The sequence below is a fragment of the Dipodomys ordii genome, unplaced genomic scaffold, assembly GCF_000151885.1.
Source record: "Dipodomys ordii isolate 6190 unplaced genomic scaffold, Dord_2.0 Scaffold134, whole genome shotgun sequence".
Taxonomy (NCBI): domain Eukaryota; kingdom Metazoa; phylum Chordata; class Mammalia; order Rodentia; family Heteromyidae; genus Dipodomys; species Dipodomys ordii.
In genome coordinates, this window is record NW_012267350.1 from 51,789 (window position 1) to 66,734 (window position 14,946).

General features: G+C 42.0%; 1 pseudogene; it reads left to right on the forward strand.

Moving 5' to 3' along the window:
• Positions 1 to 1,937: 1,937 nt before the first annotated feature.
• On the forward strand, positions 1,938 to 2,429 carry LOC105996642 (annotated as a pseudogene).
• The last annotated feature ends 12,517 nt before the right edge of the window (positions 2,430 to 14,946 follow it).

The following is a 14,946-nucleotide window of genomic DNA, read 5'->3' on the forward strand; positions in this document are numbered from 1 at the left end:
CAGGGATCCCGGATGCCAGCAGTAGGGGGGACACGTCCCGGATGCCAGCAGTAGGGGGGACACGTCTGGCTCCTCAGCCTGGTGCCATTGGGGTGCGGCTCTCTCTCGGATGGTGCCGCCGGGCAGTGGAGGGGAAAGGATGAACCCAGCTCATGCGGGGACCCTGGGCCACCTCAGCGAATGCACCCCGAGAGGAGGGAAGATGCGTGGGGTGGGGGGAATGGGGAGTAGAGACGTGGACGCTGTTTCTCTGCCTTCGTCATCCACAGACACCGCTGGCTGGGGCGCAAAGGCCCTAAGGATTCCCAAGATCTGCTCTGGCTGTGCTGGACGGAGGTGAACCGCATTGCTGCCCGGCTGTTTGCCGCCTAGCCAAGTCCACAGGTCTGGTCCTCAGACCGTCCTTTGAAGTCGCTATCAGGTAGGGAAGATGAGAGGACACGTGTTTCTTTGGGAGCAGGTTTTAATGCTAAGGGTGGATGTTTCTTCTGCAATTGGGCCAAATAACTTTACGTCCTGCTTCGTCCAGTTGCCATTCCCGATTGCTCTTGCTTGATGTCATAGGAGGAAGAAAATATGTCCCAGCCCCCCTGGTGTTACTGGGCCTCTCCTTTGAATTTCAGCTAATGTACCCTGAGAGACAGAGCACGGTTCCTCCCCCTGACTGCACAATCAGGACTAGATCCAAATTCTCTATCCTGACATATTTTCTGGCGACAAGAGTGAGTCCACTGCAATGGTTTTGTTGTCAATATTTTTGGTATCTACTAACGATGTAGAGAACTTATTTTCATTTAGCTTGTCATTTTATCATCCTCCTACTATGAGAATGTTATTTGTTTTATTGTACTGAGATTCATACTCACACCTTTCTGTTAGCAGGCAGTTGTTGTATACCTTTATCCACATATTCAGCTATTGGAATATAAATTTCTCATCTCTTTTATATTGAAGGAACTCAATATCAGATATTATAATTTTTCCTTCAACCATTCAACATTACTTAAAATTGCACAAGGAAAAGTGTGTCTATTATATTCAACCAAATTTTCATGTATTTCTTGGTTTTCTTCCTAAATGTCCAAAACTCCTTCAAGTATTGTTTTCTTTTTGTATGGAGAACTTCCTTTAGATGCTTATGATTGATACATCTGATAGTGAAACTTTTCTAAATTTTCTCTTACGTGAGTATGTATGTCTTAATTTACCCATTATTCCTGATGGATGTTTTCCATGCAGCTGGAATTCAGAGTTGACAGTTCTTTGCTTTTCCCACTTGAAAATTGTATCATTACCTTCCACACTTTACTGGTTTCAGAGGAGAGATATGCTACCATTTAAATCAGTGTAATTTTGAGTATTTCCATGTACCTGCTGTGGGGAAGACTTTTTTTCACTTTATTAGATACTTTATATTAACTGTAAGGTCTTGTACAGAGGTGATAGCATTTCATAAGTCAGGTAATGAGTGTATTCCTTTTTGTACAGTGTCAACCCTTGCCACACTCTGTCCAAGTATTTTTCTCTGGAAGTATTGTTTTTAATCTTAGTTTTCATAAGTTGCTTTTGATGTTTTTGGTATGTATATTTTGGAGGGCTGTCTGACCTACTTTTGTGGTTATGTTTAGAATGACAATTTAGCTTTTAACAACCTGGAGTGCTTGTCTGGTCTGCTTAGTTTTTCTATTTCTAAGAAGCCAAACTGAAGCTAAGGAAGATGCCACACACAGTGTTGTTTTAAATAGCGAGCATGCTGATTTAGCAAGTTTCACATTTGAGTCAGAATGGTGTTTTTGTTTTTCCAGGACTTACCAAAAACATTAAAGTATCCGCTCAGGGGTGACTGGAGCTTGAGGTGCGTGGGCCAGAGTCACTGCAGGATTGAAACTCACAGCATCTGACGTGGTTAATACTAACTCTTCACATCTCCAATAAAAATGGCTCCCAAGAAAAGGATACTACCAAGAAGAAGATTGACACCGTATGGAAAGCGCATCATATATCCAAAAGCAGAGCCTAAACTATTTGCTGTGGAGAAAGTATTGGGCCGACGCATAGTAGAGGGCAAAGTAGAATATCTCCTGAAATGGAAGGGATATTCAGATGCTGATAATACTTGGGAAACAGAAGACAATATAAATTGTCCAGACCTAATTGAGGCTTTTCTAAATTCTCACAATGCTAGTTTATCTGATAGTAGCACATCAAATGAGCCAAGAGATGCAGGTGACAACCCAAGGGGCTTTGCTAGGGGTCTAGAACCTGAAGGAATAATTGATGCCAAGCAGAGTAGTGGAGGATTGATGTTTGTCATGAAGTGGAAAGGTTCTGATGAAACTGAGTTAGTGCCAGCAAAAGAGGCTAATGTGAAATGCCCTCAGATGGTAATTGCTTTTTATGAAGAGAGGATAAGTTGGAATTCTCCATAAGGTGGAGCTCAGTAATCATCTGAATTGTTTATATCTACATGTATAATATACATATATGTATACATATATATCTGTTATTATGTATGTATAAGCTGAATCTTACATTTGGAAATAAAGTTGTGAAACAATAACTGCTTTATGATAAAATAAAATTTGATATGTTGGTTTTGAATGTAGTATTGGTGGTGGTGTCGAAATACTGCTTTTATTCTATACCACTGGCTATTTGAACTAATATAATACAGGCAGTTGTAGTTGCTTCCTCTATCAGGAAAGAATATTTGCTTCCATGGTATATTTCACCTCTTTCAATGACAAGTTTCTGTAAATGTTAGGAATATTGTGTTTATGATTAATTATAATGACTTGTCTTAACTGAAGTGTTGAGGAACATCCTGAATACTTTTGTTTATTTTCATGTCTGTATACATTAAATACAGTAATAGTTTTTTGCTTTTGAGATTTTCCTTTTCCCATATATATCTTTATACGTTTTTTATTGTAAAAATACTGTACAGAGGGGTTAGAGTTACATGAGTAAGGTAATGAGTACATTTTTTATGGAGCATTCTTTTTTTTGGGGGGGGATACGGTTGTGGGGCCTGAACTCTGGGCCTGGAAGAGCTGTCCCTCAGCTCTTCAACTCAAGGCTAGCACTCTACCACTTGAGCCACAGCACCACTTCCGGGTTTTTTCTTTTTTTTAATTTTTATTTTATTTGTGAACATACTGTACAGAGGAGTTACAATTACATGGGCAGGATAATGCGTACATTTCTTACCAAGCATTGCAGCCTCCTCCTTTGTTTACCCTTCACATCCCTTCCCAGCCTCCCCCCTCCCCCCCAATCCCAATCCTTCTCCTTCCCCCCCTTCCCCCCCCCCAACGTTCTTTTTGCTTATGTGGTGCTGAGGAATAGAACCCAGGGCCTCAGGCATGCAAGGCAAGCGCTCTACCACTGAGCCACAGCACCACTTCCAGCTTTTTTCTTTTTTGCTTATGTGGTGCTAAGGAATCAAACCCAGGGCCTCATGCATGCAAGGCAAGCGCTCTATCACTGAGCCACCTTCCCAGCCCTTATGTAGTATTCTTGCCTCCTGGTTTGTTTTTCCCCTACGCCTTTCTTCCCCACCTCTCCAACTACTCTCCCCCCCACCGAAACTGTAAAATTCATTTTCAACACAGTGTCTTGTACATCTCATCGTTACAATGGGGCAACCTATATCCCTATTTAAGCATTTTGTTTTTTCTCTTCCCCTCCTGAAATTAGGAAAATGGATATAAGATGCAGGGCACCAGAATCAAATACAGTGAAAACAGGGGTTATACCATGGGGCAGGAACATAAAAAAGAAACAAAAAAAATCACATAGTACATTATAAATACGTTAAAAACAATAGCAAAAAAAACATTTGGGTCCCTATTTGGGAGTTTATTTTGCTTAACATCATCTTATATGGTCATCCACATATATTTTTATTGTAAAAATAGTGTATTTTCCTTTTTTAAAGGTGCCGTGCAACAAACTTGGATCCTTGAAAATGCTATGCAAATGATGTATCACTGAATAGCATCTCTCTTGCTTGTTTTGTGGGGTGTTTTTTTTTTAGAAAAAAATTTTGATTGGTTTTTTTTTTTAAACCTAGGTTCACCAACAGTAATTGCTGGTCTTGAACTTGCTAGGTAGCCACATTTCCCTCAATCTAAGTTCAGTAGGTAGTTTGCAATATGTTCTGAATGAAAATTATTTATCACTGCCAAAAACTTCCTCCAACCAAATGAGAAAATTGAGAAAAACTGTTTTATCCCATGAGGATAGAAAAATTCAGTGGACATTGAAAAGTGTCTGTAATAACTTATTTATGTACAGAATATTGGTATCTGTATACTGCAAGCTCAGGAATCCTTGGAAGTCTAAGAGTCAGGCTGTGGAAATACAATTGGCTTGATTCAAAGTATAGGTAAAACAAAAAGGACTGGGATTATAGGTTCACTGGTTCTTTGCCTACATATGAACCATAAAAATTAAGACAAACCCCTTGATTTTGCTCTTTCATCAGTCTGTGAATGGATGATGCCACCACCCAGTGCAGAAGGAACATATTTCCCCTGGACTGCTTTGTGTTAGTGGGATTTCCTACTCAATCTCTGCTAGCGATTTCTAAGGAAAGAGGTCAGGTTCCCCATCACTGTTGTCTGAAAGGCTGCAGCCAGAAAAGGTGCCTAAAGTCTAATGTGTGATAATACATTGGTGTTATTGTTCTATAGCACCAGTATTGTCAAAATATGTTTTGTGCTGGGTATGGTGGCTTGAAGTTGTTATCCTAGATACCCAGGCAACAAAATCTGGGGTTCATAATTTAAACACAGCCCATGAAGAGAGTTAGTTTGACAACAATCTCACTAAAAAAGCAGTTGATTGAATTGGAGTCATGGAGAAGGTGATCAATTGGTCCCCAAGAGCAAAAAAGCAAGATTGAATTGCTTAATCCCTAAATCAGAGTCTGATAATGTCCCTACTTACATATATATACACCAACACATACCAACACAATAGATGTCAGCGTGGTTGGACATGTTGTGCTCAATTGGAAGTAACAATTGAGGGAGGGAAAAATTCTGAGAACTTATTCAAAATACAACTCCACCTAAAATTAATGGTGGTGTAGCTCCAGTGGTACAATGGTATCTTAGGAATTGAAATGGAAATATTTCCTTTCTCTTTCCCTTCCCCTATAAAATACTATGTTTCTCCCTGTTCTACTGACATGGGAAATCTAACTGGGAAGGTGAGGGGCAAGTGTCACTGTGTGTGCACTTTGGGAAAATCCAGGCTACTAAAGACTCCTTAAGGACAGAGCTAAGCAGGGTGGAAGGATGAGTTTTCAGCTGCAGTGTCTGCCGACACCGCTGGGAGGAGCTATAGATCCAGACTACACAGGAGCTCTGTTCTGGCATCACTCTGGCAAAGGGAATTATCTTCTTGTATTTTGTCCTTTTGTTTGGTTAGCAAATCTGCTCCTCAAGTCTTCTAATGATGAGGCCACCAGGTAGAGATAAGTAGCTGATAATTGTTCTTTGGGAGCAGGTTTAAAGTGCCAGCTGTGGCAACCTGCTGTAGGATCCTGAGGGCAGGACTTCTCCAGTCCTCAGTAGGGGTCCAGTGATGCCAACAGTTGACCAGAATACCCCGTCAATCCTGCCTGGTACAATTGTGATTCCATCTTGTTCTTGAATGTGGAGACCAGCCAGTGGAGGAGGGAAGTATTTTCCAGACCAACAGGTGCCACTTGATCTAATGCCCCCAATGCATGGTTCCTTCATTGGGCTGAATATACCAAAAGGCACTAGAGAGTGCCCCCTCAGTATGTGGTGGTCAAGTGGCATTTTGATTCAGTAGGCCCTGTGTTGTGCATGTGGAATTTCTCATAGCTATGGTGCCCAATCCTTGTATCCTAACTAATTTGGAAGGAAAGGCCAACATGGATGAATCTTGCTTTTACCTATGTCCAGGTAAAAAGCTGGCATGACTCCATCTTCCCCCCAAAATCATCTGTGAGTACTGATGGCATGGATCAAGTAACAGAATGGCCCCCAAAGCAAGATGTCTAAGCTAAAGTGGGCAAATCCCTGAATCCAAATCCCAGGCCCAGCACAAATACACCAACCATCTCTTTCTGGTGATATTCCTCTTGCTAGACTTGAAGCTCCAATTGATCTAGGGAAAACTGTTAAACCTCATTCAATATATGATTTAATGAAAAGGACCAACCAGGGTATAGACAAGATCAATTTAAACAACACTGGGAAACATGCCCCTCAAGAGAAAATCACTCAGTTCTCCCTCTCTGTGTTTGGTTCCTTGGCCTAATTGGGAAGGTGAGAGACAGGAGTTGCTGCTGGTCAATGACTTGAATCTTAGGGCATCTGAATAATTGGAAAGGGCTAGACCATGGTTTGGGGTCTGTACTGCTACCTACAGGGTCTGCAGACATATTGTTTGAGCACTAGAGTTCTTGGCTGCACACAAGCTCTACTTGGCAGCAGGAAATAGCCTTCTGTGTGCCCGGATCCTATGTGGCAGGATCCAGAGATTCAGTCCTCAATCTGCGGTGGAGCCAGCAGGTGGAGAGGAAAGGGAAGACCAATGCCTGGTTGGGAGCAGATGGAAGTTCCACCTGTGGCTACCATCTTCTGCTATGGAGTCCATAGTCATGCAATCTGGATTTTTCTCTGGTTATGTAAGTGTGCCATCTGTTGTGCAAAATACTTCTCCTCCTGCTATCTGGTGCATTTGGGTTCCCACTCCCTCTGAAGTGATGCCACCAGCCAGTGTGGGAGGAAAGTATGTGCAATGGGATCTCCCAGCTGAATCTCACCTAATGCAGCTGAGAGGCAGAATTCAATTTCTCCACAAGGCTACAGGCACCAAATGGGGACAGAAGGCTGTAGGCAAAATTCATTTGTGGTGACAGAATGGCATTACATTTTAGTATGGCCTATGCTGTTAAAGTGATTATTCTAGAGAAAGTGATACTCCTTTTATCTTTGCTAATCCTGGGTCACAAGCATGGGGGGGGGGGTGTTTGTGTACAGGACAGGCAAATACAGGGTTTGAATCCCATTGTTCAAAAAAAGAGGTTGTATGCATTGGTGGCATGAGCCAAGTCGCAACAATGCCAGCTAAAAGGAAGACAGCAAAGTCTAGGCAGTGAATCTCTACATCCAAATCTGCTGAACAGCTCAGTACACACAGTGGCTTGGCATGATGGTGCCACTCTTGCTCAAAGAGAAGCAGAAGGCAGCACAGGGGTAACTGTGAGCCATTGTGGAAACTCCAACGAAACATAGATTGACTGGGGGTGTGTCTCCACTGCTGCAGTGCTGAGTTGTGAGGACACACCTGAATATCTCCCAGTCCCATAAAACCCCTCATTACTCTTCTTCCACCTGTTTGTGATTGGTTCCTCACTATGCATGGTAGGTGAGTGGCAGGAATTGGTGCTGGCATATTATGTGTAAATCCGTGCATCTAGATTGTCTACAGGGTCAAGATGATGTGTATGTGTGGGGGGGGGGAATCTTGAGCCTGGATAGCATTGTGCGCAGGCGCAGGCAGGGGCACTAGTGGTCTAACGGTCGCGTGGTGTCCACTGGCAGTCCGGCGCTGAGGAAATTGCCGCCTGGCTGTTTGCCGCGTGGCGGCTGCAGAGGTCTGCTCTTCAGTGGGTTCTTGGAAGACGCCGGCAGGGAGAGAAGAGGGGGCACGTGGTTCTTTGGGAGCGGGGTACAGTGGTGAGGGTGACTCCCTTCTCGTGCTGGGGCTAGGCCGTAGGCGTTCCTGTCAGGGATCCCGGATGCCAGCAGTAGGGGGACACGTCTGGCTCCTCAGCCTGGTGCCATTGCGGTGCGGCTCTCTCTCGGATGGTGCCGCCGGGCAGTGGAGGGGAAAGGATGAACCCAGGTCACGTGAGGACCCTGGGCCACCTCAGCGAATGCACCCCGAGAGGAGGGAAGATGCGTGGGGGGGATGAGGAGTAGAGACATTGCGTGGACGCTGATTCTCCACCTTTGTCATCCACAGACACCGCCAACTGGGGGTGCAAAGGCCCTAAGGGCTCCGAGTTCTCCTCTGGCAGTACTGGTGTGTGCCACATTGCCACCTAGCTGTTTGTCACCTTGCTGCATCCACAGATCTGATCCTCGGGTGTGGTCCTCAGGTGCTCCTTGGAAGTCATAACCAGGTAGAGAAAATACGATGAAAATAACTCTTTGGGAGCAGGGTTTTTTTTTTTTTGTCATTCATGTGTCTTATATTCCCACCTGGGTGTTGTCCCTTAGCTTTTTACACCAGGCTAGTGCTTTACTGATTTGATCCATAGCTCCACTTCTGATTTTCTCATCATTAATTATAGATAAGATTACCACAGAATTTTCCTGGCAGGGCTGGTTTTGAGTAGTGATCCCTAGATCTCAGCCTCCTGAGTAGGTAGGATTATAGATGTGAGCCACTGGCACCTGGCTTTGGGAGCAGGTTTTAAGTGGGATGTGTGGTTATTTCTGCTGCTCTGTGGTACTAGGTCAGGTGGTCTAGTTTGTTTTCTGGGTATCCAGTATGCCCCAGTTGGATATGGTAACTCTACTTCCAACCAAGCCAAATTCATAGTCCTCCTTACTCTTGGTTGGTGTCATAGAAGGTGGAAAGTAGGTTGCAGGCTCCCTGATGCTACTGGGCCTCCCCACCGAATTTTTGGTGTTGTACACTGAGAGGAGGAATACGATCCTCCATCTATCTGCAGCTTAAAGAAGAAATTTGAAATCTCTACCTCTACTGGTTTTGTTGTATCAGGGTGTCATAATGTTTCAGTAGGGCCTCTGGTGTTACAATGATGTTTTGGGGATCTGTCACAGCCTGTTCCTATTCTTCAAGCTAATGCAAATCAAAGGTGGTTGTTGGTGGATCTTTGTTTGAGATCAATGCATGGAAAATTTACCATGGCTTTCTTTAAAAAAAAAATCAATGTGCCGTGGTACTTGTGGCATGGCCCATCTGATGGAATGCACTACCCATACTTCCCAAAAAAGAAAAATACAAGCGAGTGATGGTACATCCTTCAATCTATATCCTAGGACCAGCAACTAGCAGACACAGCCTGTTCTGCTGTTTATCCTCTTCCTAGACTGGAAGCCCAACATTGCTGAGAAGTACGTGTCCCTTGACTTCTCCATAGTTTGTCCTCTTCCTTCTGTTGCTAGGATTAATAGGTGTACACCAAAACATTCATCATATTTTTAAAATATTTCTCAGGTGACATTATGGTCTTGGAAGGAAACTCAGTTGTGAGAAACAGAGAAGCCACTACTTACCAGGCCAAATTGTGAGTCTTTGCTGGAAAGCAGGTGGACTATTGACTCAAAGAACAGCAGCACTGAATGCAGCTAGCACAAAGCTTATATATAGGTCAAGACCACATAAGGCGTAATAGATTAAACCTAACAAAAGTGTTATACATAAGCAAAGCAAACCAGATGCAGACACTTAAACCTAATGAAACTGTTAAATAAAAGCAAACCACTTAGAGAAATAATCAGGAGCTAATTATTTAGGGAAAGCATAGACCCAGTCTCCTTATTTCAGTAGCTTTATGCATCTTTATGGCCTGTATTGTTTTACCTTGTTGTTTTCCTCTATTGGGATTATTCATGATTTCCTAGATAACCTTGGGGTGAAGAGGCTTAAGATCGTGTTTTGAGTCCTTTCAAAAAATTAGTTTTTCAGATCTCATCTTAATATAAAGTAGCACAATGTAGAACTGCATATAGAAACGTTAGCTGTATACTATCATGGGAAAATTAGAGTCAAGTGGACAAAACAATAATAGCAGATACTACAGGAAAACTGATCTTAGTGGCAGAGTACCTATGTCTTAGTTACTTTCTTGTTATTGTCCAAATGAAAATGTATCAAGAAGAAGCAACAGTATTTTCTATTGCTGGAATTCCTTTTTTTAAATTTTATTTTATTGTAAAGATGTGGTGCAGAGGGTTTACAGTTACATGAGTAAGGTAATGAGAACATTTCTTGTCAAGCATCGCTACCCTCTCCTTTGTTTTTCACGTACTATGCTGAAATAAGGACACAGAATGACCCATTGCAACTATGATACTCACAAGAGACTATGTTGGAAAAAACTTTACAACTTTGTAGTGGGGGGAGGAGTGGGGGATGAGCCGGGGAGGGAAGTGATATCATTGGAATTCTTTTCCCTACTTTCTGATTCCTTTGGGCATAATCAAGAGAATTTCTTTAGTTTTGTTTTGTTTTACTGTGGCTTGTTTTGCTTTCTGGTGTTGTTTCAAGATCATAAGCTCTTCAGCCTCCATTGTAAGATATACAGGACATAAAATGAAATGGTATTCTAGTTACCCAGGTGGCTGAGAACTAAAAAATTGAGGTTCATAGACAGCCCAGGAATAACAGTCTGTGAAATCCATCTCCCATAACCACTAAAAAAAGGTAGTCTGACCAAGGCAACAATGTTTTCTGTATTTAATCATATTTACTCAAGATACTGATAGGTGAGGATCCTGGTTGAAACCCAGAGTAGCCTTGAATATCCTTGAGAATCTTATTTCCAACTAACCAAAATTAAGATGAAGTGGAGTAGTGATTCATGTGATAAAGGCCTAATGTTGAACAGAAAATCTCAGCAACAGCTCACAGGCCCTGCACTCAAGTTCTAGGACACACATACACGCATCACATATACACACCAAGACATTAATGCTAGAGCATATCCTGGGCGTGTATGGGGAATATTCCAATATTGACAAAAATATTTATTTTTTTCAACACTTGGTTGGTTTTCTTTTTCTTCTCATGGACCTCTTGAAGTTTGTAATTTATTATTTTTCTTGAAACTGCTGAAATAATTTCAAGCCGTATGACTTTCACAATTATACTATTCATTATGTTGATATTTTTAGGTGGCATTGGGGTTTAAAGTAAGGTCCTTACACTTGCTATATTGGTGTTTTACTACTAAGAACATACCCCCAACCATTTTCCTCAGTTTTCATATTGGATCTCCTAGTTTTGCCTAGGGCTGCATGGATTGCAATCCACCTATTGATGGCCTACCTTGTAGCTGGCCTGTGTACCACTACACCCAGCATTGGTCATTAAGATGAAGCCTTAATAAGTGTTTTTTTTTCCCTGTCCTGGCTTCAAACTTCAATTATCCAAAGATTTGCCCCCTGAATAAGCTAGAATCATAAGCCTGAACTTTTTGTTTTTGTGCCAGCACCAGGGCTTGAACCAAAGGCCTGACCATTCTTCTAGAGTTTTTTTGCTCAAGGCTCGTGCCATTTGAGCCACAACTGTGTTTCTGTTTTATTTGTAATTAATTGGAGATGAGTCTAACTGTCTTACCTGATAAGGCTGCATTTGAACTGTGATCATTAGATCTAAGCCTCTTGAGCAGTCAGTATTACAGAAATGAGGCAAAGCAATGTTCCTAACTCCAAACCTCACCAACGTTATAGAAAAAATATTTTCCAATTGGTCATCAGTGGCTCATGCCTATCGTCCTACCTACTCAGGAGATTAAGATCTGAGGATTTCCATTGAATGCTACCCTGGAGAGAAATTCCATGCGACTTTTATTTTTAATTAACACAGAAAACCTGGAATTAGCACTATAGATCAATATAGTAGAGCACTATTCTTGAGCACAAATGTTCAGAAGCAGTGCACCGGCTCTGACTTCAATCAGTCCTCAGGACCAGCACACACACGTGCGCGCACACACACACACACACACACACACAGAGGACATTTTCAGGTATAGATGGATTTCAACTATTTATTTGCTTATTTCCTCTCCTAACTCAAGAAGACTCTCTATCTGTAACTGCAAAACACTTCCTTAATACTTTACTAGATGACCTATTTTGTCCCTTGGAGATAGGCAGATGTATGTAGTCATAAACCAAGTAATGCCATTAAATACTGATCTGGAGTAGACCTCAGGGACACAAATAGAATAAGAAGGATATAGATATGTATGTGGCACTTCGGGGGAGGGGTACTCTCTAGGCAGAAGCCTTTGTGCTTTATACCTGTCTAAAGAGCTTTGGAATCTAAAGAGATTATAAGCGTTATTTGGGAAATAAAGAGATTTGCTTATCTGATATTCATTCTTCGTATGTTTTCCATTACAGCCTCGAATTTTTAATGTGCCCAGTAAACAAGCTGACCTCCTAGCCTCCCCTGAAATAAGAATAAAAATTTGACCCAGCTCTGGAACAAGAAGTAAGTGAGAATCTCTTGATGTTGGCATCTAAGAGAGTTACTATTTCTGGTTGAAATTGAATGCACTTGGCAGGCATTTCACTGTTTATCAGCTTCACAATTAGTAGTGGGTGGAGAGATTTCTTAGCGCATGAAGAAAACGCATGTTTAAGAGAGCAGAGCAGGAAGATAGGAGAACCCTTGCAATTTCAAGACACTGCAGAGATTGCATTGTAGAATGATCAACATGTTGCTCATAGTCTGGTCTCAGGTGAAGGTCGTCTACTCCCTTCCACTTTCTCCTGCAGTATTCAGCTCAAGCTCTGCGTTCAATGTCCCTGGGTCCCTTACAACAGGTTCATATTTGCATTCATCCAACCAGTGTTTTCCTCAGACAGTATTTGTTTGCCTGAGGTCAACAGGAGGTGGGGAGAAAATTCCTGATATAGGTCCACAGAATGTTTGTGCTCTTTTGGAAAAATGAAATGAAAATCAATCTTCTGAGAAGAGTTCTGAAGGCTCACACCTGTCATCCTACCTACTCAATGGGCTGAGATTTGCAAGACTGTGATTCGAATCTAGCCAGGTGAAAAAGTCCACGAGAGTCTACCTCTGGTTAACAAGCAAAATGTCAGGCTACAGTTGTGGCTCAAGTGGTAGAACTGTAGCTGAACAAGGATGCTGTGTGAGAGCCATAGGATCTGAGAGTCAAATCCCTGGTTTTGGCACACACATACACACACACACACACACACACACACACACATGCACATAAACATACACATGCCTGCACAATAAAATACAACATGAAAACAAAACAAAAAAAAGCCCTCAGGATTAGAGGAGAGCTAACATGGGTATTAGTAGTTTTTGTTGTATTTCACAAAATGTTTACAATGCCTTCAGAGCAAATAAGGAAACAAGACATTGTATACCTGGTGGAAGTCTTCACAGGTGGTTTGTAGCAGAGGTCAGTCAAAGTCAGGTGAGATACTTCACAGATGCACTCTTGGTATTTGCACCTCTGCCCTGACTAGTCCTGGAGGATGGGCAGAATTTGAAGCTTTGGAAGGGGACTTGGAAAAGGAATCCCAGATATAGAATGTAAAAGAAACACCAGCCAGATTTCATGGATTACATCCTGTGCAGAAGTCAGGATGCCAAATAGCTAAAAGAAAAGTTTGTGTTCTTTAAACAACTAAATACCTATTGACAACTCAAAGTCCTGTGGCAGTCACTGTGGGATATGCCCCTTTGGAGGAAATTACAAGGCATATACTCACTGTTCAACCAGGCTTACTTCTTCCCCCCCTTCTACTCTTTCCTTTCTTCTTTCTCCTTCCTTCTCCATGTACTCCTTTCTCCTCTATATCCATTTTTCTCCTTCTTCCTTCCTCACTCCTTTCCTTTTTGTTTTTCTTGTTTTCTTCTTTCTTCCTCCTTCTCCGACCCTCTTCTATCTTCTTTCTCTGACCTCTTCCTTTTCCTCCTACCTCTGCCTTCCACTCTTCCTCCTCTGCTTCTTTTTCCTGACACACCTCCATCTCTCTACCATTCTCTCTATTCCTTAGGTAGAATGAGGGGTCTTCATCATGATATGGTTGCACTCTCCAACTAAACTACACCCAGCTTCCTATTCCACATCTCAATACTATTCTTTGTGTCCCAACATTGTCCCTTTTTGTTCAGAGATAGTACTTTACTTCTTTAGCCAAAACTCCATTGTCCACACTTTTCTTGTTAACTGGCCATCTGAGGCTCATGGATATTCCAGCTTCAGTTGTCTTTGAATGGAAACCCCTATATCTGAGGCCTCTCAAGAGTTAGGATTGCAGGAGTGAGCAACCAGAACTCAGAATTTTTCACATTTTTGATCTTTAAGAAATTGCTGCTTCTGTTCTCAAAATGAAGTGGCTTATCCTCTGGATTATGCAGAACTCTATTGGTGCAGTTAGGGAGATAGTTAAATTATTTAATGGTCCCAACATCCAACATATATGGGTTTTGTACAGCTTGTCAGACATACATAATACTGATTTCCTAAATTAGTGGTTATAATGAATACTTGTTAAACATTTGATATGAAACTTACTTGTTTAAAATAATTAACATGTAGGCTGCATGTTGGTGGCTGAGGCCTGTAATCCTATTTACTCAACAAGTCTTAGTATCATAGTTAGAAACCAGCCCAGGCAGGAAAGACCATGACATAATTACCTCCAATTAACCAGCAAAAGGCCACAAATTGAGCTGTGGCTCAAATGGTAGAACAATACCCTTGAACCAAAAGCTTAGAGATAGGGGCTGGGAACTTAGTGGTAGAGTGCTTGCCTAGAATGCATGAAGCCCTGGGTTTGATTCTTCAGTACCAAATAAACAGAAAAAGCCAGAAGTGGTGGTGTGGCTCAAGTGGTAGAGCACTTGCCTTGAGCACAGAGAGGCTCAAGAACAGTGCCCAGGCCCTGGGTTCAAGCCTCAGGAGCAGAAAAAAATTAAGAAAAACAAGCTCAGAGATAGCACCTACGTCACATATTCAAACACTATTACCAGCACACACAAAACAAATCTAGAAAGAAAAATGCATGGAGATAAAAAGTAACGGAGGCAATCTTGGATTATATACCATGGTTACAACTAGGTAGAGAGAGTAAAGGAGGGATTTGAGAATGTGGAAAGCTTTGTGTATCATAGATCTTTCTGGAAGAAGCAATAGTTACTGAGTGC